The 22,064-nt window shown below is 41.6% G+C and overlaps 1 pseudogene; it reads left to right on the forward strand.

Moving 5' to 3' along the window:
* The window catches only part of LOC102172787, a 42,748-nt pseudogene extending 22,090 nt beyond the window's left edge, over positions 1-20,658 (forward strand).

Below are 22,064 nucleotides of genomic sequence, written 5' to 3' on the forward strand. Positions count from 1 at the left end.
AGCTAGTGGAGGTGATGGAATTCCAGTGGAGCTATTTCAAATCCTGAAAGATGATGCTGTGAAAGTGCTGCACTCAATATGCCAGCAAATTTGGAAAACCCAGCAGTGGCCACAGGACTGGAAAGGTCAGTTTTCATTCCAATCCCAAAGAAAGGCAATGCCAGAGAATGCTCAAACTACCGCACAATTGCACTCATCTCACATGCTAGTAAAGTAATGCTCAAAATTCTCCAAGCCAGGCTTCAGCAATACGTGAACCATGAACTCCCTGATGTTCAAGCTGGTTTTAGAAAAGGCAGAGGAACCAGAGATCAAATTGCCAACATCTGCTGGATCATGGAAAAAGCAAGAGAGTTCCAGAAAAACATCTATTTCTGCTTTATTGACTATGCCAAAGTCTTTGACTGTGTGGATCACAATAAACTATGGAAAATTCTGAGAGAGATGGGAACACCAGACCACCAGACCTGCCCCTTGAGAAATCTGTATGCAGGTCAAGGAGCAACAGTTAGAACTGGACATGGAACAACAGACTGGTTCCAAAAAGGAAAAGGAGTACATCAAGTCTGTATATTGTCACCCTGCTTTTTTAACTTATATGCAGAGTACATCATGAGAAACGCTGGACTGGAAGAAACACAAGCTGGAATCAAGATTGCTGGCAAAAATATCAATAACCTCAGATATGCAGATGACACCACCCTTATGGCAGAAAGTGAAGAGGAGCTAAAAAGCCTCTTGATGAAAGTGAAAGAGGAGAGTGAAAAAGTTGGCTTAAAGCTCAACAGTCAGAAAATGAAGATCATGGCATCTGGTCCCATCACTTCATGGGAAATAGATGGGGAAACAGTGGAAACAGTGTCAGACTTTATTTTTGGGGGCTCCAAAATCACTGCAGATGGTTATTGCAGCCATGAAATTAAAAGACGTTTACTCCTTGGAAGAAAAGTTATGACCAACCTAGATAGCATATTCAAAAGCAGAAACATTACTTTGCCAACTAAGGTCCGTCTAGTCAAGGCTATGGGTTTTCCTGTGGTCATATATGGATGTCAGTGTTGGTCTGTGAAGAAGGCTGAGCACCAAAGAATTGATGCGTTTGAACTGTGGTGTTGGAGAAGACTCTTGAGAGTCCCTTGGACTGCAAGAAGATCCAACCAGTCCATTCTAAAGGAGATCAGCCCTGGGATTTCTTTGGAAGGAATGATGCTAAAGCTGAAGCTCCAGTACTTTGGCCACCTCATGTGAAGAGTTGACTCTTTGGAAAAGACTCTGATGCTGGGAGGGATTGTGGGCAGGAGAAGAAGGGGACGACAGAGGATGAGATGGCTGGATGGCATCACGGACTCGGTGGACGTGAGTCTGAGTGAACTCCGGGAGATGGTGATGGACAGGGAGGCCTGGTGTGCTGTGATTCATGGGGTCGCAAAGAGTCAGACACGATTGAGTGACTTAACTGAACTGAACTGAAGAAGCTCAAAACAAAATGTCATCTGGAGAATTTTTTTCAATATATTATGAGGGAATAAAATACTATACTTAATCTATGTGTAAGCTCACTAAGTTACAAAATTAGTTTCTAAAATGTATCAACACTTCACTCACTCATTGAATTGTTTGCTTTAAATGTGTTAGTCTCAGAGGAGCTTTGAGGATGGATGTCCTTGAAATTTTGTGTTTTCTCTATAAAAACATAACCTGCATGGTATTAATGAATAGCTACTACATGCTTCTTAACAATCTGTATATAAATGGTGTATTTCTTCCTACAAGGTTTTATCTCAGGCCGAGTTTGTTACAAGCAGAAGATTTGTCGAAGTCAATAGCTCTGGGGAACCTGGCTAACAGAAGCCAACTACTCTCAAGGAACACCACTTCAAGCCAAGCTTGTCCTGCCCAGTGAAGCATGTAGTGAAGAGCCAGGAACCAGCTGGAAAGCGGCCTGGGGGTGAGTGCAATGAAAGGACTCACGGTTCCGCTTCCATGATGCTTCCACAGTGAGGGCAGGAGCGTGGCACTGAGGGAGATGTGTGGGCTTTGGATTTAGGAAATCTTCAGCTTAACAGTGCTTCCCTCGTGGCTCAGCTGGTGAAGAATCCACCTGCAACTCAGGAGACCTGGGATCGATCCCTGGGTTAGGAAGATCCCCTGGAGAAGGGAAAGGCTACCCACTCCAGTATTCTGACCTGGAGAATTCCATGGACTGTATAGTCCATGGGGTTGCAAAGAGTCAGACATGACTGAGTGACTTTCACTTTCAGCTTAAAAGTAGGCAAATTAGCCTTTAAGAGCCTCAATAAATGGGGATGTGACTATCTTGTTCGTGCTGTGCTTTAAAGGGATTAAATGAGATAAAGGATGTACAATGGTTGGCACACTGATTTTGCTTGAAAACTAGTGGTGAACATCATCACCTTTTTAACATGGATCCTTCAATACAAAATAGAGGTTTAATTTTTGGTTGTATATCTGTGCCTGTCTTTGTAATCATGGAGGGTAAGCATCATTATAAATAATGCTTATTTATATATATATATATATATAAGCTTATATATATATAATATATAAGCTTATATATATAGTATTATAAATACTAACTATCCCCAAAACTTAAGCCATAAAATTTGAATTTATTTTATGTAGGATTCCTTCATGTAGCCAAGCGTGAAAGTGAAAAGTACTTTGACAGTCTTCTTCCCATTTAATTCCTCATATGTAAAAATCAGAAAGATTCACAGCCATATTATGTTAATGATCAGTTTCAAATGCCCTAGAACCACAAAAAATGACCTCCGATGTCCATAACCATTTTGTGACTCATCGTTCATAACCACAGAACTTCCCTGACATTTATCTACTCTGTTAAACCACCACCCATGTCTGTGTAAAAAAGAAAAAGGGGGCATGAGCAGGTATATGTTAAAGTCATCTGAACAAGGCCATTCAAGCTTATGACCCAAAGCATATCAGAAGACTCAGTTATTCAATTATGGAGAAACCAACCTATCATTGCACATTAATTAAGTGTAAAATATGAACTGTCTCTATATATCTTCATCCTGATACCGCAAGCAATATTAGCTGAAGTATTATTTTTATATGCTTTAACAACTTAATATATTTAAGGGTGGCATAAATGTCTCTTGACTATCTTTTATTCTGATAGAACATTGTCAGGTAATTGTGTGCTGTGGGTTATGAACTGCAGTCACCTGACTCTAATCTTGTGCTCAGGCCTGCAGTGGAAGCATCCATCAGGAGAAAGTGCACCCAGCATTCAGAGAGCATCCAGCAAGCATACCACCTCCATCAAAGCTCCTGCTCCCCAAGAGGGGAGGGACCACTATGCAGAAGAGGCATGGAAGGGCAGGGAAGTGATTCCCAATAAGATGATTTTAGACCTTGACTTCTTAAAGTCATGTAGCCCTTTGCATTTATTATTAAAGTACAAATAACTCTGGGAGGGCTAACACCTTAATCCATTATCAGACCACAACTGGAGTGTCATTTACACACACCAAGCTGATCAGAAATATGAACTGTCAAAAAGAGTGGGGCATAACCAGAGAAAAGCAAGAGAAAGACAAAATACTTCTACTTAACTTCTCAAGTTTCAGTTCAAATTCATGCCCGTTCTATGCTTGTGAGATAACAGAAAAGGAAATAATTCTGCTTATAGATGATCCTTGCATGACTTTTTCTTCCCTTAGAAACTTGAGGTGAATGAAAATAATGTCAACCTTGTGATATTATAAAAACTGCAACTGATTTTAAGTACATCTTGAATGCTGGAATATATTACAGAATCATTAATGCACAGAGGTATTTGTATAATAGCCAACTTAAATTTAACTAGAATTGCATGCTGCTAAAGTCTTTGGGATAATATTAACCACTTGATAATAATAACATCTTTTATAGAAGTCTCTTCAGAAAAGTGAGAAACATTTTGAACTAAAAACAGTGGACTACTTCTCCATCTGATAATGCCAAGTGGAAATTAAAGGCTAATGTCAGGGTACAAAAGACAGGACCATTAATCTAACAGAGGCATAAAGCAAATGCAAGTTTAAAAGACAAAACAGAGTGATGACAGGACCCTGCTGGCCCACAGGAAGGAAGGAAGAAAGGGAGGGAGGCCGGGAGGGAAGGAAGGAAGGAGGGAAGGGAGGAAGGAGGGGATGCCTGGAGAAGTTGTCTGAGATTGTGGAGGGAAACTGAGGCTTTCAGAGGGCATATGTTTCCTTGACCTTGATAAAGAGAAACCTGCCATGGATATAAGCCAGTTTAAATGCAATTTATATAACATCTGTATTTTTAATGAGCATCACAGTCATAATAGAACTTCAAAATGGTAAACTGAGTTTACATGTATTTTGGCATATTAATTTACATGACACCTTGAAAATGTGCCCTAAGTATGTCTCCAAGTTGTGTAGGGAAACAGGGAAGCTGGAGTGAGTGGATATGGCTATCTAGAACATACCAACAAGTTAGAAATCACTGAACTTCAGAGTTCACCAAAGGGCCAGTCCCCAGATATCAATATAAGCTTGTCAACATAAGCAAATATATAATTCCTGCATGCTCAGTCACTTCAGTCATGTCTCTCTGTGTGACCCTGTGGACTGCAGCTTGCCAGGCTCCTCTGTCTATGGGATTCTCCAGGCAAGAACGCTGGAGTGGGTTGCCATGTTTCCTTCCAGGGAATTTTCCTGACCCAGGGATCGGATTTATGTCTCCTGTGTTGCAGGTGGATTCATTACCTACTGAGCCACCTGGGAAGCCCCCAAGATAAGCCTAGGGCACTCACATAGAAATAAACAATCATCCAAAGAACTTGCTAGTAAAATTTTTTAATTTAACTGGTCTAATAAGGGATCAAGTAATCACTTTATCTGAAAAGTTCCCTAGAAGATTCTGATGTATAGAGAACCATTAGCCCGTCTTTTCAGAAACAACTGACTACTGTTAGCCTTAATTGCAGTTAGGTGGTTCTCAGGCTGGTTGTCCAGACTCACAGCAGACAACCATGACTGTCCCTTACACCTGTGCCCTATAATGCAGAAAGGGCTGTAAAGCACAAACTCAAAGAACTCCTCAAATTTACCCCAGCTCTCCATCTATTAAAACAGTAGAAGATGTTTCCCTGATCCCATATCTCCCACTTCCTAGTCCTTCAAGAAGCAGGAAAATCCAGTCCATGGTTACTTGCTTTTTGTAATTTTTCATGTATTTGGAATAAATCCTCTGCTCCTGCTTATGACTGTATAAAATTCACTTATTAGGAAAAGAAAGAAAAGAGGAAAGAAGCAGATTTATTTTCAAAGATGCTCCAGGGTTTAGTTAGAGTAGAATGATGATTATAAGTAAAGAAGAGCCTAGAACTTTTTGTTCTTGGCAATAAAACTAGATACTCTGATGGATTTTCTTTTCAGTGCCTTGGAAGGATGACTGAGGAAATCATGCATCTTACAACTCATGTCTTACACACCCTGCATGTTGCCTTAATGTTGATAACTCTTCAGTCAGTTCAGTTCAGTCACTCAGTCGTGTCTGACTCTTTGCAACCCCATGAATCACAGCACACCAGGCCTCCCTGTCCATCACCAACTCCCGGAGTTCACTCAGACTCACGTCCATCGAGTCCGTGATGCCATCCAGCCATCTCATCCTCTGTTGTCCCCTTCTCCTCCTGCCTCCAATTCCTCCCAGCATCAGAGTCTTTTCCAAAGAGTCAACTCTTCGCATGAGGTGGCCAAAGTACTGGAGTTTCAGCTTTAGCATCATTCCTTCTAAAGAAATCCCAGGAACGCATGTACACCTGTGGTGGATTCATGTCAATGTATGGCAAAACCAATACAGTATTGCAAAGTAAAATAAAGTAAAAATAAAAATTAAAAAAAAAAAAAGAAATCCCAGGGCTGATCTCCTTTAGAGTGCACTGGTTGGATCTTCTTGCAGTCCAAGGGACTCTCAAGAGTCTTCTCCAACACCACAGTTCAAAAGCATCAATTCTTTGGTGCTCAGCTTTCTTCACAGTCCAACTCTCACATCCATACATGACCACTGGAAAAACCATAGCCTTGACTAGATGGACCTTTGTTGGCAAAGTGAAAGTGAAGTCTCTCAGTCATGTCCGACTCTTTGCAACCCCATGGACTGTAACCTATCACGCTCCTCCATGTATGGGATTTTCCAGGCAAGAGTACTGGAGAGGGTTGCCATTTCCTTCTCCAGAGGATCTTCCCAACCCAGGGATTGAACTCAAGTCTCCCACATTGTAGGCAGAGGCTTTACCATCTGAGCCACCAGGGAAGACTTGGCAAAGGTCCCCACATAACTGTTCAAATCCAGCTTTATTCTTATTACTTCTTTTGCAGGTTTGAGTCTTATTATATTTAATAAACAGACTTATTTAGAAACATACTAAGCAACTAATATCAAGTTGGCTGGGGTAAAAATGTTAAGTAGCAGCTATTCAGTTCAGTTCAGTTCAGTTCAGTCGCTCAGTCGTGTCCGACTCTTTGCGACCCCATGGATTGCAGCACGCCAGGCCTCCCTGTCCATCACCATCTCCCGGAGTTCACTCAGACTCACGTCCATCGAGTCCGTGATGCCATCCAGCCATCTCATCCTGGGTCGTCCCCTTCTCCTCCTGCCCCCAATCCCTCCCAGCATCAGAGTCTTTTCCAGTGAGTCAACTCTTCCCATGAGGTGGCTGAAGTACTGGGAGCTTCAGCTTTAGCATCATTCCTTCCAAAGAAATCCCAGGGTTGATCTCCTTCAGAATGGACTGGTTGGATCTCCTTGCAATCCAAGGGATCCCTCAAGAGTCTTCTCCAACACCACAGTTCGAACGCATCAATTCTTCGGCGCTCAGCCTTCTTCACAGTCCAACTCTCACATCCATACATGACCACAGGAAAAACCATAGCCTTGACTAGAGGGACCTTAGTCAGCAAAGTAATGTCTCTGCTTTTGAATATGCTATCTAGGTTGGTCATAACTTTTCTTCCAAGGAATAAGCATCTTTTAATTTCATGGCTGCAATAACCATCTGCAGTGATTTTGGAGCCCCCCAAAATAAAGTCTGACACTCTTTCTACTGTTTCCCCATCTATTTCCCATGAAGTGGTAACCTGTAATGACATAATTCAAGGATCTGAAGTTTGAGAGAAGAAAGTGTTTTATCTTCTAGGGTCCTCAAAGAAAAAAAAAGGTGAGAGGTCAAAAAAATTGAGAAAATATGTGGTGAAAGGAAATAAGCAAAGTCTTTCAAGTCCGGTAATGATTCCTTTAGAATAAATAGATAAGAAAGTGTTCTAGGTGACAATAACAAATAATTTTAAATCTTAGTGATTTGGGCAAGAAAGCAATGACTTATTTCTCTTCTACCACACATCCATTATGGGGGTGAGTTGAAGCTCCTCTCACTGTGGTCCTCACTCAGACCAACACAACAGTCACCCTGTGAAGTACTATAATTTTGACAGAAAAAAGAGGAGTGGCAAATTGTGCCTTGATACATAAAATCTTCCATCCTGAAGTGATAGAACTCAGCTGATGTTTCAGTGACTAGAGCAATTTCAAGTTGGTCAGAAAGTATAATGTGATCCTTGTGCCCAAAAGGGAGGAAAACACTAGGGCTCATCATGAATCACTACATCATCACTAGTGACTTTCTGGTCACTAACTATTTGAGTTCCCCTCTCTTGAACAATAAAATATACAGTAACTCATTGCTGAAGTAGAGTCCTATAAAGTCATCAGTCATGACTCTCCTTGGAATAAGTCTTAATAATCCTGTGACCATTAATAAAACACATTGGGATGCTGTGACAAAACAATACAGAGTCTACAAATTCAAGGACTTGTGGAGGTGGGAAAAATTCTTTTGAGCAACGAAAGGCTGATTAAAATTTACCCTTGAAGAGAAGATCAAATCCAGAGTAAAGCCGTTTATTCCCAATATTAAAAGTCATGATGGATCCAATGTCCATGCTCTCCAAGCATCTACCCATGCAGGCGTATTTCTCTGTCTGGAGATCTCTGTACTAAACAGACAAGTTCTCGTCCACCACCAACCGCCACCTGTCAATCCCTGTTCTCTGCATTGGTAGGACAGAGACAGATGCTTCTCATCACCAGAAGAGGTGAGACATGGGAAACATAGTGAAGTTACTGGTCTGTACAAATCATGCTAGCAAATGTTACAGAGCACTTATGTTGGGGGAATCGAGCATATTTTTAGTTTAGACTGTAATTCTGGTTCCTAGAAGGGCCCCTCCTTCTACTTTTTCTCCATAGCTCTTGGCTACTCCTTTTGATTATTCTTTTTTTATTACTCTCCTTGGACAAAATGTATCCTTGGAAATAAGACTGGGATGCTATTTTCTCTTTGGTTGCTAAGCAGCTACCAGAAAGTTAGGGACCAAAAGTCACTTTAATTCTTGCATTTATGTATTTGAGTGTGTGTGTGTGGTGTGTGTGTGTGTGTGTGTGTGTGTGTGTATGTCTATGCACATGGGCAACACACTCATTGAAACCTTAATAGTTTTTCAAATGTTTGACTTAGTCAGTTACAAGTGCCAATAGCCACATTCAAAATTCTTTCTAGACACATTTCTTAGATTTATAGTATTTCTTTGTTTCCTGCCCTATGCTTCCTTTTTCTCAACTTAATTACAAGCCTTAGGCAATTAGGCCAAGGTGGGTGATCCATACCTTTTATCTCTTTTCCCTGAACTGGTTTATCCATTTGAAAGGATTCACTGTGTGCTACTTTAATCCATTCAAGGTTTGTTTATTTTTTTTCTCTTTATTTTTTATGTTTTAAACTATGGAAGTAAGATAATACATTTACAAGAGACTTGAAAAATACAGAAGAAAGTAACATATAGTTCAACTATATATTACAATTATTTTTTAAGTAGATAAATTAAGATTTTTAGTTGAAGATTCAATATCAAACTCTCAAAAATTAATAGAGGGAATATACAGAAAAGTAGAAGGATACAGTAGACTTGAAAAGCACTACGAACCAGTTCAACATGATTAAGATTTATACAATTTTCACACAACAGTAGGATACAAATTCTATTCAAGTTCCCATAGACTATAAACTAGGAGACACTGAAACATATCCAGGGACATAAAGTAAGGTGCAAAAATTTCATGGTCTAAAGGTATTGAAATCAAACAGAGTCTGTTCTCTTATTAATGAAGAATTGTGTTAGAAATCAATATCAAAAGATGTATTGTGCTGTGCTTAGTCGCTCAGTCATGCCCGACGCTTTGTGACCCCAGGGACTATAGCCTGCCAGGCTCTTCTGTCCATGGGGATTCTCCAGGCAAGAATACTGGAGAGGGTCACCATGCCCTGCTCCAGAGGATCTTCCCAACTCAGGGATCGAACCCAGGTCTCACACATTGCAGGCAGATTTTTAACATCTGAGCCACCAGGGAAGCCTAATCAAAATGTACTTGAAAATAATCCAAGTATTTACCAAGAGAGATCTTTGACTTAGCCTTTGAAAGCCTCAATAAAGCTAGAAGGCTGAAAAAAAAAAAAGAGGAGAGAACATTTAAATGAGAAACTAATATCAAAATGAGAAATTAATATCAAAGATACTTTCAAAACCCAAGTATTTGAGAAATTAAATGTTTACTTTTAAACTATGGGTGTATCTAGACATCTTGGAATGTGAAGTCAAGTGGGCCTTAGAAAGCATCACTACAAACAAAGCTAGTGGAGGTGATGGAATTCCAATTGAGCTGTTTCAAATCCTGAAAGATGATGCTGTGAAAGTGCTGCACTCAATATGCCAGCAAATTTGGAAAACCCAGCAGTGGCCACAGGACTGGAAAGGTCAGTTTTCATTCCAATCCCAAAGAAAGGCAATGCCAAAGAATGCTCAAACTACTGCACAATTGCACTCATCTCACATGCTAGTAAAGTAATGCTCAAAATTCTCCAAGCCAGGCTTCAGCAATATGTGAACCATGAACTCCCTGTTCAAGCTGGTTTTAGAAAAGGCAGAGGAACCAGAGATCAAATTGCCAACATCTGCTGGAACATGGAAAAAGCAAGAGAGTTCCAGAAAAACATCTATTTCTGCTTTATTGACTATGCCAAAGCCTTTGACTGTGTGGATCACAATAAACTGTGGAAAATTCTGAAAGAGAATTTTCAGGGAATACCAGACCACCTGATCTGCCTCTTGAGAAATCTGTATGTAGGTCAGGAAGCAACAGTTAGAATGGGACATGGAACAACAGACTGGTTCCAAATAGGAAGAGGAGTATGTCAAGGCTGTATATTGTCACCCTGCTTTTTTAACTTATATGCAGAGTACATCATGAGAAACGCTGGACTGGAAGAAACACAAGCTGGAATCAAGATTGCCGGGAGAAATATCAATAACCTCAGGTATGCAGATGACACCACCCTTATGGCAGAAAGTGAAGAGGAGCTAAAAACCCTCTTGATGAAAGTGAAAGAGGAGAGGGAAAGAGTTGGCTTACATCTCAACATTCAGAAAACGAAGATCATGGCATCTGGTCCCATCACTTCATGGGAAATAGATGGGGAAACAGTAGAAATAGTGTCAGACTTTATTTTTTGGGGCTCCAAAATCACTGCAGATGGTTATTGCAGCCATGAAATTAAAAGACGTTTACTCCTTGGAAGAAAAGTTATGACCAACCTAGATAGTATATTCAAAAGCAGAGACATTACTTTGCTGACTAAGGTCCCTCTAGTCAAGGCTATGGTTTTTCCTGTGGTCATGTATGGATGTGAGAGTTGGACTGTGAAGAAGGCTGAGGACCGAAGAATTGATGCGTTTGAACTGTGGTGTTGGAGAAGACTCTTGAGGGATCCCTTGGACTGCAAGGAGATCCAACCAGTCCATTCTAAAGGAGATCAACCCTGGGATTTCTTTGGAAGGAATGATGCTAAAGCTGAAACTCCAGTACTTTGGCCACCTCATGGGAAGAGTTGACTCATTGGAAAAGACTCTGATGCTGGGAGGGATTGGGGGCAGGAGGAGAAGGGGACGACCCAGGATGAGATGGCTGGATGGCATCACGGACTCGATGGAGGTGAGTCTGAGTGAATTCTGGGAGATGGTGATGGACAGGGAGGCCCGGCGTGCTGCGATTCATGGGGTTGCAAGCAGTCGGACACGACTGAGCGACTGAACTGAACTGATGGGTGTATCTGAAAGCCAAAACAAGGAAAATTGGAAAATATTTGTTACAGAATAAAAATGCGAAGAGAATTTACCAGAATTTATTGCATGCAGCTGAAGCTGCTCAGTGCAACTAAATACAATGTGGGATCTTGAATAAGGTATGAAAACAAATAATGGACATTAGCATAAAATTCTGTGAAATTTGAAGAAACTCTGTACTTTACTTAATAATACTGTATCACATGTTAACTTTCTGCTTTTTATTTATTTATTTTATTTTTATTTTTTATAGCATTGTATTTCTTATATTCTCTGAATTGGATTAATGTTTCAAGCCTCATTCAATTCTTTAAAAATCACTAATAAACTTTCAAAACCTTAAGTAGTAATACTAGATGCCAAAATATATGGAACTATATCAAACTTTGTTTCAAGGGGTTTTAATAATGGGAAAAAAAAGCTTTAGCCTTGATTCAATCTTCACTTCAAGGCTAAATTTTAATCAGCCTTTGTTACTCAAAGGAATTTTTTTCTCCTACTCCTAGAAGTCCCTGCATTTGTAGACTCTGTTTTGTTTTGCCACAGCCTTCCATGGTCATGGGACTGTTAAGAGTTACTACAAAGAATAGTAGATTTCAGATGTGAAACTCTTCACTCACTTTGTAAAGCAGCAGCCAACTTCCTTAACAGAAATCAATCTCTGCCCCTCTGTTCACTGGGAAGAGAAGTATTAAATGGCTGAGAAGCAATCTTAGCTCTTACACTAATGAACTATGATTTTATCCCTTGTAGAAAGGGCAGGAAGCAGATATTTTGTAAATCCTTAGCAGGATACTTTTGCACAAAATACCACAATAGAGAAATCTTTAAAGGGGTCAAGCAATGCTAGCAGAAGCTGTGCAGACAAAGAAAGCTAATTTTTTATATGTAATATGTACCCATTTCCATGAGGATAAATTTGCTGTCCTCATGGTGGAAAGGGGGTGTAATCAAAGTATTCAACTTGCCACTAAATGAGTGGATAATAACTGATCTCTCCTGATAATCCCCAAGCCTCCCGGGGAAACTCCCAAATATTCACAGGCAAGTCTGTCTTAGTATGTTGTCCCATCACCGCTCCTTTTCCTTGGGTCCTGGTGTGCAGACGGTTTTGTTTGTGCCCTCCCAGAGTCTATTTCTCCAGCCCTGTGGAAGTTCGGTAATCAAATCATACTGGCCTTCAAAACGTGAATCAATCCACACAGTCAATATGGAAACAAGATTGATACATTCTTTGCAGCCAAACATGGAGAAGTTCTATACAGTAAGCAAAACCAAGACCAGGAGCTCACTGTGGCTCAGATCATGAAATCCTTATTGCCAAATTCAGAATTAAATTGAAGAAAGAAGCGAAAACCACTAGACCATTCAAGTATGACCTATATCAAATCCCTTATGATTACACAGCAGAAGTGACAAATAGATTCAAGAGACTAGATCTGAAGATAGAATATCTAAAGAACTATGGACAGAGGTTCGTAACATTGTATAGGGGGCACTGATCAAAACCATACCTAAGAAAAAGAAATGCAAAAAGGCAAAATGGTTGTCTGAAGAAGACTTACAAATAGCTGAGAAGAGAGGCAAAAGGCAAAGGAGAAAAGTAAAGATATATCCATCTGAATGCAGAGTTTCAAAGAAGAGCAAGGAGAGATCAGAAAGTCTTCTTAAATGAACAATGCAAGAAAACAGGAAAACAATAAAATGGGAAAGACAAGAGATCTCTTCAAGAAAATTAGAGATAACAAGGTAACATTTCATGCAAAGATGGGCAAACTGAAGGACAGAAATGGTATTAACCTAACAGAAGCAAAAGATATTAAGAAGAGGTGGCAAGAATGCACAGACTAAATATACAAGAAAGATTGTAATAGCCTGGATAATCATGATGGTGTGATCACTCATCTAGAGCCAGACATTCTGAAGTGCAAAGTCAGATGAGCCTTAGGAAGCCTCACTATGAACAAAGCTAGTGGAGGTGATGGAGTTCCAGCTGAGCTATTTCAAATCCTAAAAGATGATGCTGTGAAAGTGCTGCACTCAATATACCAGCAAATTTGGAAAACTCAGCAATGGCCACAGGGCTGGAAAAGGTGTTTTCATTAAAATCCCAAAGGACAATGTCAAAGGATGTTCATACTACTGCACATTTGCACTCATTTCACATGCTAGCAAGTTAATGCTTAAAATCCTTCAAGCTTGGCTTCAGCAGTATATGAACTAAGAACTTCCAGATGTACAAGCAGATTTAGAAAAGGCAGAGGAATCAGAGATCAAATTACCAACATCCGTTGGATCACAGAAAAAGCTAGAGAATTCCAAAAAATCATCTACTTCTGCTTCATTGACTATGCTAAAGCCATTCTATATATGGATCACAGCAAACCATGAAAATTCTTAAAGAGATGGGAATACCAGGACACCTTACCTGCCTCCTGAGAAACCTGTATGCAGGTCAAGAAGCAACAGTTAGAACCAGAAATGGAACAATGGACTGATTCAAATTTTGGAAAGGAGTATGTCAAGGCTGTATGTTGTACCTCTGCTTAAATGCAGAGTACATCATGAGAAATGCTAGACTGACTGGATGAAGCACAAGCTGGAATCAAGACTGTTGGGACAAATATTAATAACCTCAGATATGCATATGATACCACCCTTATGGCAGAAAGCAAAGAGAAACTAAGCCTCTTGATGAAGTTGAAAGAGGACAGTAAAAAAGCTAGCTTAAAACTCAATATTCAAAAAACTAAGATCATGGCATCCAGTTCCCTCACTTCATGACAAACAGATAGGGAAACAATGGAAACAGTGACAGACTTCACTTTCTTGGCCTACAAAATCACTGGGGACAGTGACTACAGCCACGAAATTAAAAGACGCTTGATCCTTGCAAGCTGATAAACCTAGACAGAGTATTAAAAAGCAGAGACATTACTTTGCCAACAAAGTTACGTATAGTCAAAACTATGATTTTTCCAGTAGTCATGTACGGATGTGGCAGTTGGACCATAAAGAATGCTGAGCACTGAAGAACTGATGCTATTCAACTGTGGTGTTGGAGGAGACTCTTGAAAGTCCCTTGGACTGCAAGGATATCAAACCCATCAATCCTAAAGGAAATGAACTCTGAATATTCACTGTAAGGACTGGTGCTGAAGCTGAATCCCCAGTCCTTGGTCATCCGATGTGAAGAGCTGAGTCATTGAAAAATACCTTGACGCTGGAAAAGATTAAAGGCAGGAGGAAGGAGGAGAAGGGCACAACAGAGGATGAGATGGTTGGATGGCATCACCAACTCAGCAGACATGAGTTTGAGCAAGCTCCAGGTGATGGTGAAGGACAGGGAAGACTGGCGTGCTGTAGTCCAACTCACAAAATGTCAGACACAACTGAGTGACTAAACAACAAAGCTGCATCCATATCAGCCCCGAAGAGGGTAATTTTCCACAGGTGAGCCTACGTATAGCATTCACTGAGCATGTTGAGAGCATCTTCTGCAGCTGGTGCCCCTTGTGGGCATTCACGTACCAGAAAGACTATGGATACACCATGTGCCCATCCTAACACCCTTCCAAAAGATCACCTTGTCACCAACCTTATTCTTTTTAACTGGCCAAAAACATTACCCAAAGTTCCTTATTTGGTATAAATGCATACCTCAAATTATTTTTCTACAAAACAACATGGACTACCAGATATATGCCCATAATGATTACTACTGGGAAACTTTCACTTCAGAGACATCTAACAAAGACATTTTTGAATGGCCTATAAAACATTACATCTACTTCTAGTCAACCACAGCTTATCATGCTCAAGAACAACAACAGAAAACTATGCCTGAACTTTGCCCTCTTTGGACAACTAATTTATACTGGTCATGAGGAATTTCCCACTAAGTCACAGATGGGAACTGAGGAAAAGACTACAAAGCAGCAAGAGTGGGTCTGGGACACTTGCTCATGCAATTTTCTCATATTTTCTGCACCTACTTAGGACAGTCTCATACACAGTACCTCTCTTCAGAAACAGAATATTGATGCTTATAATTTGCTGGCTTGAATAATATCCAGTAAGCAGATTACTGCTTGAGCTGAATCATAGGCAGAGAATCCAGCAGAAGTGGGCAGAAGTCTACCAGGACGGCCATAGTAGTAATTCACAACCTTTCACCCACTTTTTAGAATTGAGACAGTTCATGGATCCAGAGCCTACTGATTAAGGGATAAACTGTGTTTGTGTGAATTTTATTCAATCAACCCTAAATGAGACAACTATTTTATTCTGAATTTCACACTATGATTTGGGGACTAAATGCCCTCCATCTCCCCACCTCTTACTTATCCTGCAGACTTGCATCATGAAGTTTTAAAGATATTTTTTATTTATTTTAGATAGCTTGTAGAATAGAAGCCTGCCTGAAATTCCATTTTGGCCCAGATTTTGATTGGAAAAATCTAGTGATATATTGTAATTTTTCTTGGATCTAGCTTCTTTCTCTTCTTGCTTGGACTTAGCAATTTGGAAAGTAAACTTTTGCTCTTTTCTCTTGAAAAAGAAAATGTAAATACCTAAGGAAAGATTCTTGGTTTTTTTTTCTTCAAACAGAGGAGCCATGTCTAATTTATTTAATTTGTTTACCTTTATTATAGCTGAATATCCCTTCTTTTTCAAAGCACTTCTTTATTTTCTGTTTCAGTTGTGTAAGAACAATCTTGGGACAATAAAATCCTTAAAGCCATAGTTCCCTTTATATTCACATTCCTTAATACACTTTTTTACTTCAGTGTTCAGAGATACAGAAGATAAAAGAACTGGGGAATATGCTTTCTCAACATATTATATATAAGGATCAAATTGTTAATAAATACTTCTATATCTGTAAAACCACCTCAGAACTTAATTTATTTTCATAGAAATCATATGGAGATAATCTTTACATTTTTGTGATTTACAAGGCAGGGGAAAGAGGTTCATGGCGATGTTTTGGTCAACTGTAATCTCCGGGGTTCTATATTAAATTAAAAACAAATATGTTCCTAGCCCGGAAAACTCTTAAATTAATCCTGTCATGGGAACCCACATTCAAATGTGTCTTGGGAGGAGATTGATTGGAATTAGAGCAGAAGTTATACTTTGGTCAAACTGTGGCTCCCAAGATGCCCAAATGATAAACCTAACAATGTCTACAGAACATTCTGTAGAAGTCAGGTGCTTTACTATGAAGAATAGAGAAAACATTCCAGAATTTTCCCTTGAGATTGACCAAAGCTTCCTGGGGCACTGTAAGAACTCAGCATGCCTTTGCTTCTTAGTTAAAAACATCTGGGGTAAGAATTTTGAGAAACGCTTCTGGTGACAGAATGTAACAAAGTGAGAAAAACAAAGCCAGAAGATACAGGCTTAAGAAAGGTCCTGCCCTTACCAGCTGTTCTTAAGTCTCCAAGCCTTGTTTTCCTATTTGTGCTCTCTGAAAAGAGGACCGACCTCTCTGGCAGTTTGTTTATTTTGGTTATCATCAAAAATAACGAGTTCACTGAGAAATGCATTATAAACTGAATACAATATAGAAGTAACGCATGCTTTTGTTTATAAATAAGAAACAAAGGGTTGGATTTTGTGTGGACAATGCTTAGCTTCTACTACAAATGGAGAGACAAAGAGTCAAGAGGCTGATTCCACTGCTCAGGGTTACACAGGAGGAACGAGAATTAAAAACTAAAGTTCTCTGAAAAATCAGCTATCTATAAAACTTAGGGAGATCCGAGAAGACAGTAGGTCAGCATTAGTCAAAATGTGGTCTCTGAAAGGCCTGTCTTAGCGTATGTATTTATTTGTTAAAAATGCAAATTCAGGGGCTTCACCCAAGACTGAGTCAGAGTCACCAGCAATGGACTAGCTCTATCCACACCTCTGTGGTGACCGTGTGCATGGGGGTCACTGAAGGCGGCTGTGCACAGAGGCTGCCAGGGCAGACTCTGGTGCCTGAATAGCTGCATGTCCGTCCTACTTTCTTGATCTTCAAAGGAAGGTCAAAGGTTGCTGCCATTTACCAGTCAGTGATGTCATACAGGTAAAAATGTGATAGAGGGAGTGACACATAATTTAAACAAAAAAAAAAAAAAGCACTCACTTGACCACTGGCTCCTGCACAGCAGTGAGTTCACCCACTGACTCAGCAGAGGTAGAAGGCAGAGGGCTTGGCTGTCTCAGCTCCTGCTACAGCTGAGGCCAAGAGCATCTGAGACGCAGTCCCCTAAGCAGGAAGGAGAGACACATGGCCTGCAGGGCATTTATTACTGGATGAAGGAACCACCGTGTTTTTAAAAAATCTTATTTGGTTTATTTTCCAGAACAAATACTACACTCTTCCTAGACCTTCTAAAAATTATGCTTGCACTTGGAACCACGCCTGTGACCGGGTGCTGACAGCTCCGTCACAGGCCTGTGTTCCTTTTACCTCTCCCAGGACCGTATGCCACCATGCACAACAGACCGGTTTGACTGCGTAACTTCCCCTTCAAAGGGTTTGGTGGCAAATGGGCAAACGAAGAATAGAGAAGGGGGGAAGTACACCTCCCAGCGTGGTGACTGTCAGCTTGGCTTTGTTGTCAATAAGGACTCAGTTCCTATTAAGGGCCTGCTGGCTGTACAACCTTGGGAAAGCCCCTTAACACAATATAGACCAAAGACACATAATATGTGTTATTGATCAGAGATATAGTAACACATTTTTAGAGAGTAATACAATGAATATTCCTGAATGTTAGTTCTCTTATTAGTTGAATTCAGGACAAAAGCATTGGGTTCAAACAAAACTAAAATCAGAAAATGCATATAAACTTGCCCGGCACAAAGTAATTTATAAATTAATATTTCCTTCCTTGCAGATGTGTGTCCTTTCCTGCCCTTCACCACATCCCTCTTATTATTAGATTCACTTAAATTTAACAAACATTTATTTGACGCCAGGAGTACAGAAACACAGATGCACTAATATATCTGCTCTCCAACAACCAGGAAGAATTTCACCTGGATTTCATGTAGGAACATCATCATCAAGGTAACGATGGTAACAACCATTAGTGAGTGAGACAGTTAGGCTCTTACATGCAAGTTTGGAAAAACTGCTTCTACAAGGAATAAACAGTGGTGCTCCTTTTAGAGATGGATTCACCGCTCAGGAAGGTGAAGGGAAGAAGCAAGGCCACAGAGCTCCTGCCCCGCAGAACTGGGGCTTGAAGGCAACTCTGTCTCCCTCCAAATGCACCTCTACACTGTAGCACATCCTTGCCCAGCCTAAAGCCAGGTTGAAAACCTTTCTCCCTCAAACTTACTCCTCTCTATTTCCAGTTTCAGAGAAGAGAATCACAATCAATTCAGCATTCCAAAAAGAAATTTGGTACTTTTCCTTGGAACTGCCTTTTTCTTATCTCCTGCTTCTCATCATTAGCTAAAGTTTCTTCATTTATGCTCTTCATATTTTAAAAATTTGCTCTTATTTTCAGACACATAACTTCTACTTTTGGAAGTTTATTGTCCCATGATCTCAAACTTGGATGGCAAAAATAAATCATTTCTCTTTGCCCAGTGAGAGATCTCATGTCTGAGGTGGAGTGCCCCTCATTAAGGAAAAGCCAAAAATGTTTGCCAAGGGAACTAAGATCACCCACGCTGTTGTCATCAAGAAACTGAATGAGATCCTACAGGCACGAGGCAAGAAAAGAACTGATCGTGCAGCCCAAATTGAGCCACTTCAGTTGCTGGTTCAGATTACCTCTGAAAACAACCTAGGAGAGGACATCATCATCAAGATCAGGTTCAATATCACCGCTTCTCTTTATGACTACAACCCCAACCTGGACACATACATGAAGCCTGAGACGTGGCAGAAGAGAATGGACTGCATCAATGAGCTGATGAACATCCTGTTTGCAAATCCCAGCATCTTTGTCAGAGAGAACATTCTGGAAGAGAGTGAGAACATGCATAACACAGACCAGTCACTGTGTGTCTGTGGCTGCATCTTCACTCTGGTGGAACGAATGGATGAAGAATTTACCAAAATAATGCAGAACACTGATCCTCACTCCCAAGAGTACATGGAGCACCTGAAGGACGAGGCCCAGGTGTGTACCATCACTGAGCGTGTGCAGCGCTACCTGGAGGAGAAGGGCACCACTGAGATCTGCTGTGTCTACCTGAGGCCCATTCTCCACACCTACTACAAGTTTGATTACAAGGCCCATCAGCAGTCGCTTACCCCCGCTGAGGGCTGAGCAAGATCAGGCCGAAAATAAGGGTGAGGACTCAGCTGTGCTGATGGAGAGACCATGCAAGTACATCTATGCCAAGGACCGCACAGACCGAAACCGCATGTGCACCATCCTCTGCCACATCTCCCATCACACCTTGCACTCCCGCTGGTACCAGGCCCGGGACCTCATGCTCATGAGCCACCTGCAGGACATCTAGCATGCAGACCCACCAGTCCAGATCCCGTACAACCACACCATGGTGCAGCTGGGCATCTGTGCCTTCCGCCAAGGTGTGACCAAGGATGAGCACAACGCCCTGCTGGACATCCAGTCAAGCAGCCGGGCCAAGGAGCTTCTGGGCCAGGGTCTGCTGCTGCGCAGCCTGCAGGAGTGCAACCAGGAGCAGGAGAAGGTGGAGCGGCGCCAGCAGGTGCCCTTTCACCTGCACATAAACCTGGACTGCCAGAAGGTATTTACCTGGTGTCGGCCATGCTCCTGGAGATCCCCTACATGGCCGCCCATGAGAGTGACACCCCTTGATGCATGATCAGCAAGCAGTTCCATCACCAACTGTGGGTGGGCGAATGGCAGCCCTTGCTGGGCCCCCTGGAGTCCATGAGGGAACATGTGGTCACTGCTTCCAAGGCCATGAAGATGGGTGACTGGAAAACCTGCTGCAGTTTTATCATCAGTGAGAAGATGAATGAATGGCAAAGTGTGGGACCTTTCCCCAGAGGCTGACAAACTCAGAACCATGCTGGTTAGGAAGATCCAGAAGAGTCACTGTGGACCTACCTATTCACCTATAGCCTTGTCTACGACTCCATCAGCATGGAGATGCTGTCCAACGTGTTTGAGCTAGACCCGCCCATGGTACACGCCATCATTAGCAAGATGATCATTAACGAGGAGTTGATGGCTCTCTGGACCAGCCATCGCAGACCGTGGTGATGCACTGCACAGAGCCCACTGCCCAGCAGAACCTGGCCCTGTAGCTGGCTGAGAAGCTGGGCAGCCTGGTGGAGAACAAGCGGGTGTTTGACCACAAGCAGGGTACCTATGGTGGCTACTTCCAAGACCAGAAATATGGCTACCAGATAAATGAGGGCTACATGCGCCGGGGTGGCTACCACCAGTAGCAGTCTCAGATGGCCTACTGATGGCTTGACTTCTGTCCCCAGTGCCCTAGACCATTCACCCTTTAGGTCCAACCACACTGCATTAAAGGTCTGTTTAGATTCATTAAAAAAAAAAAAAAGCACTTCTAAAATGTCAATGCTTCTAGAATGACCCTTCTCTTTTTTTTTTTGCCCTGTGGCATGTGGGATCTTGCGGCTTCTCTGGTGGCTCAGTGAGAAAAGAATTGGTCTGCCAATGCAGGAGAAGCAGGTTTGATTCCTGGGTTGGGAACATCCCCTGGAGAAGGAAATGACAACCCATGCTAGTATTCTTACCTGGGAAATCCCATGGACAGAGGAGCCTGGTGGGCTTCAGTCTATAGGCTCCCAAAGAGTTGGATATGACTGAGCAACAAAGCAACAACAACATGCTGGGTCTTAGTTTCCTGACTAGAGATCAAACACATGCCCCCTGCTTTGGAAGCACGGAGTCCTAAGCACTGGACTACCAGGTAAGTCCTAGAGTGATCCTTCTAACACCTAGATTTACATCTGATCATGTCCCTGTTTCCTGTGTCTGTGGCTCCTCATCTCCATCCAAGCAGCCTCAGCTCCTTCCTCACATGCCATGTTCGATTCCCAACTGGGTGGCTCTCTGCGCCTGATGTGAACATTCTTCTCTGTCCCTCTGGCAAACACTGAGGCACACCCAGGACTCACTCAAGTGCCATATCCTCAACGGACACTTTGCTAATCTCCAACTAGAGCCTCCCACCTCTCCTCCCGGTCCTGCTGCACTGTGCAGGGGTTTGTGTAAAGGGTGGCTTGTTAAATGCCGCCCCCCACCCACCAGAACACTGTCCCTTCCTTGGAGTCAGGGATGGGGACTTTTTCGTCTTTGATTTCTAAGTCAGTCCAATGTGAGCAACTAGTACAGGCACTTAGTGAGTGTTTAGTGAAACAAGAACCATGTGAGTGAGTGAAGAGTATTACGCATGAATCCTGTTCTATACTGGATTAGGGAGGTGGGAGGGCAAAGGCTTCACGCAGGGTCTGTAACACTCCAAGAATAAGCCTAGGTCTTTGAAACAGCCTGTCTACATGACTGAACAACAGGTCAAGTTTAATTGGTAAGTTAAGCCTTGTCTTCTTTTTTCCTTTTTATTTCTTTGTGAAAATGAGAGAGTTTATTTACCTGAATAAATTAAACTTGCTTTGATTCTCCCTTTGTGACAGTGAAAACTGTTAATGACCAGAGCTCTGAAAGGGACCGAATAATTCCACAAATACTTCTGGAGACAGATTAACCCAGCTTCACAGAGGACCCTGAGGATATCATCCTGAATATTTACCTTACAAAGCTCTGCCCGGAAAACTGAGGTGGATCTCCATGTGTTCAATGAGAGATCATTCATTATACTCCTTCAGTGGGAAGAGCTAATGGGCTT

Source organism: Capra hircus, chromosome 27, assembly GCF_001704415.2.
Source record: "Capra hircus breed San Clemente chromosome 27, ASM170441v1, whole genome shotgun sequence".
Lineage (NCBI taxonomy): Eukaryota > Metazoa > Chordata > Mammalia > Artiodactyla > Bovidae > Capra > Capra hircus.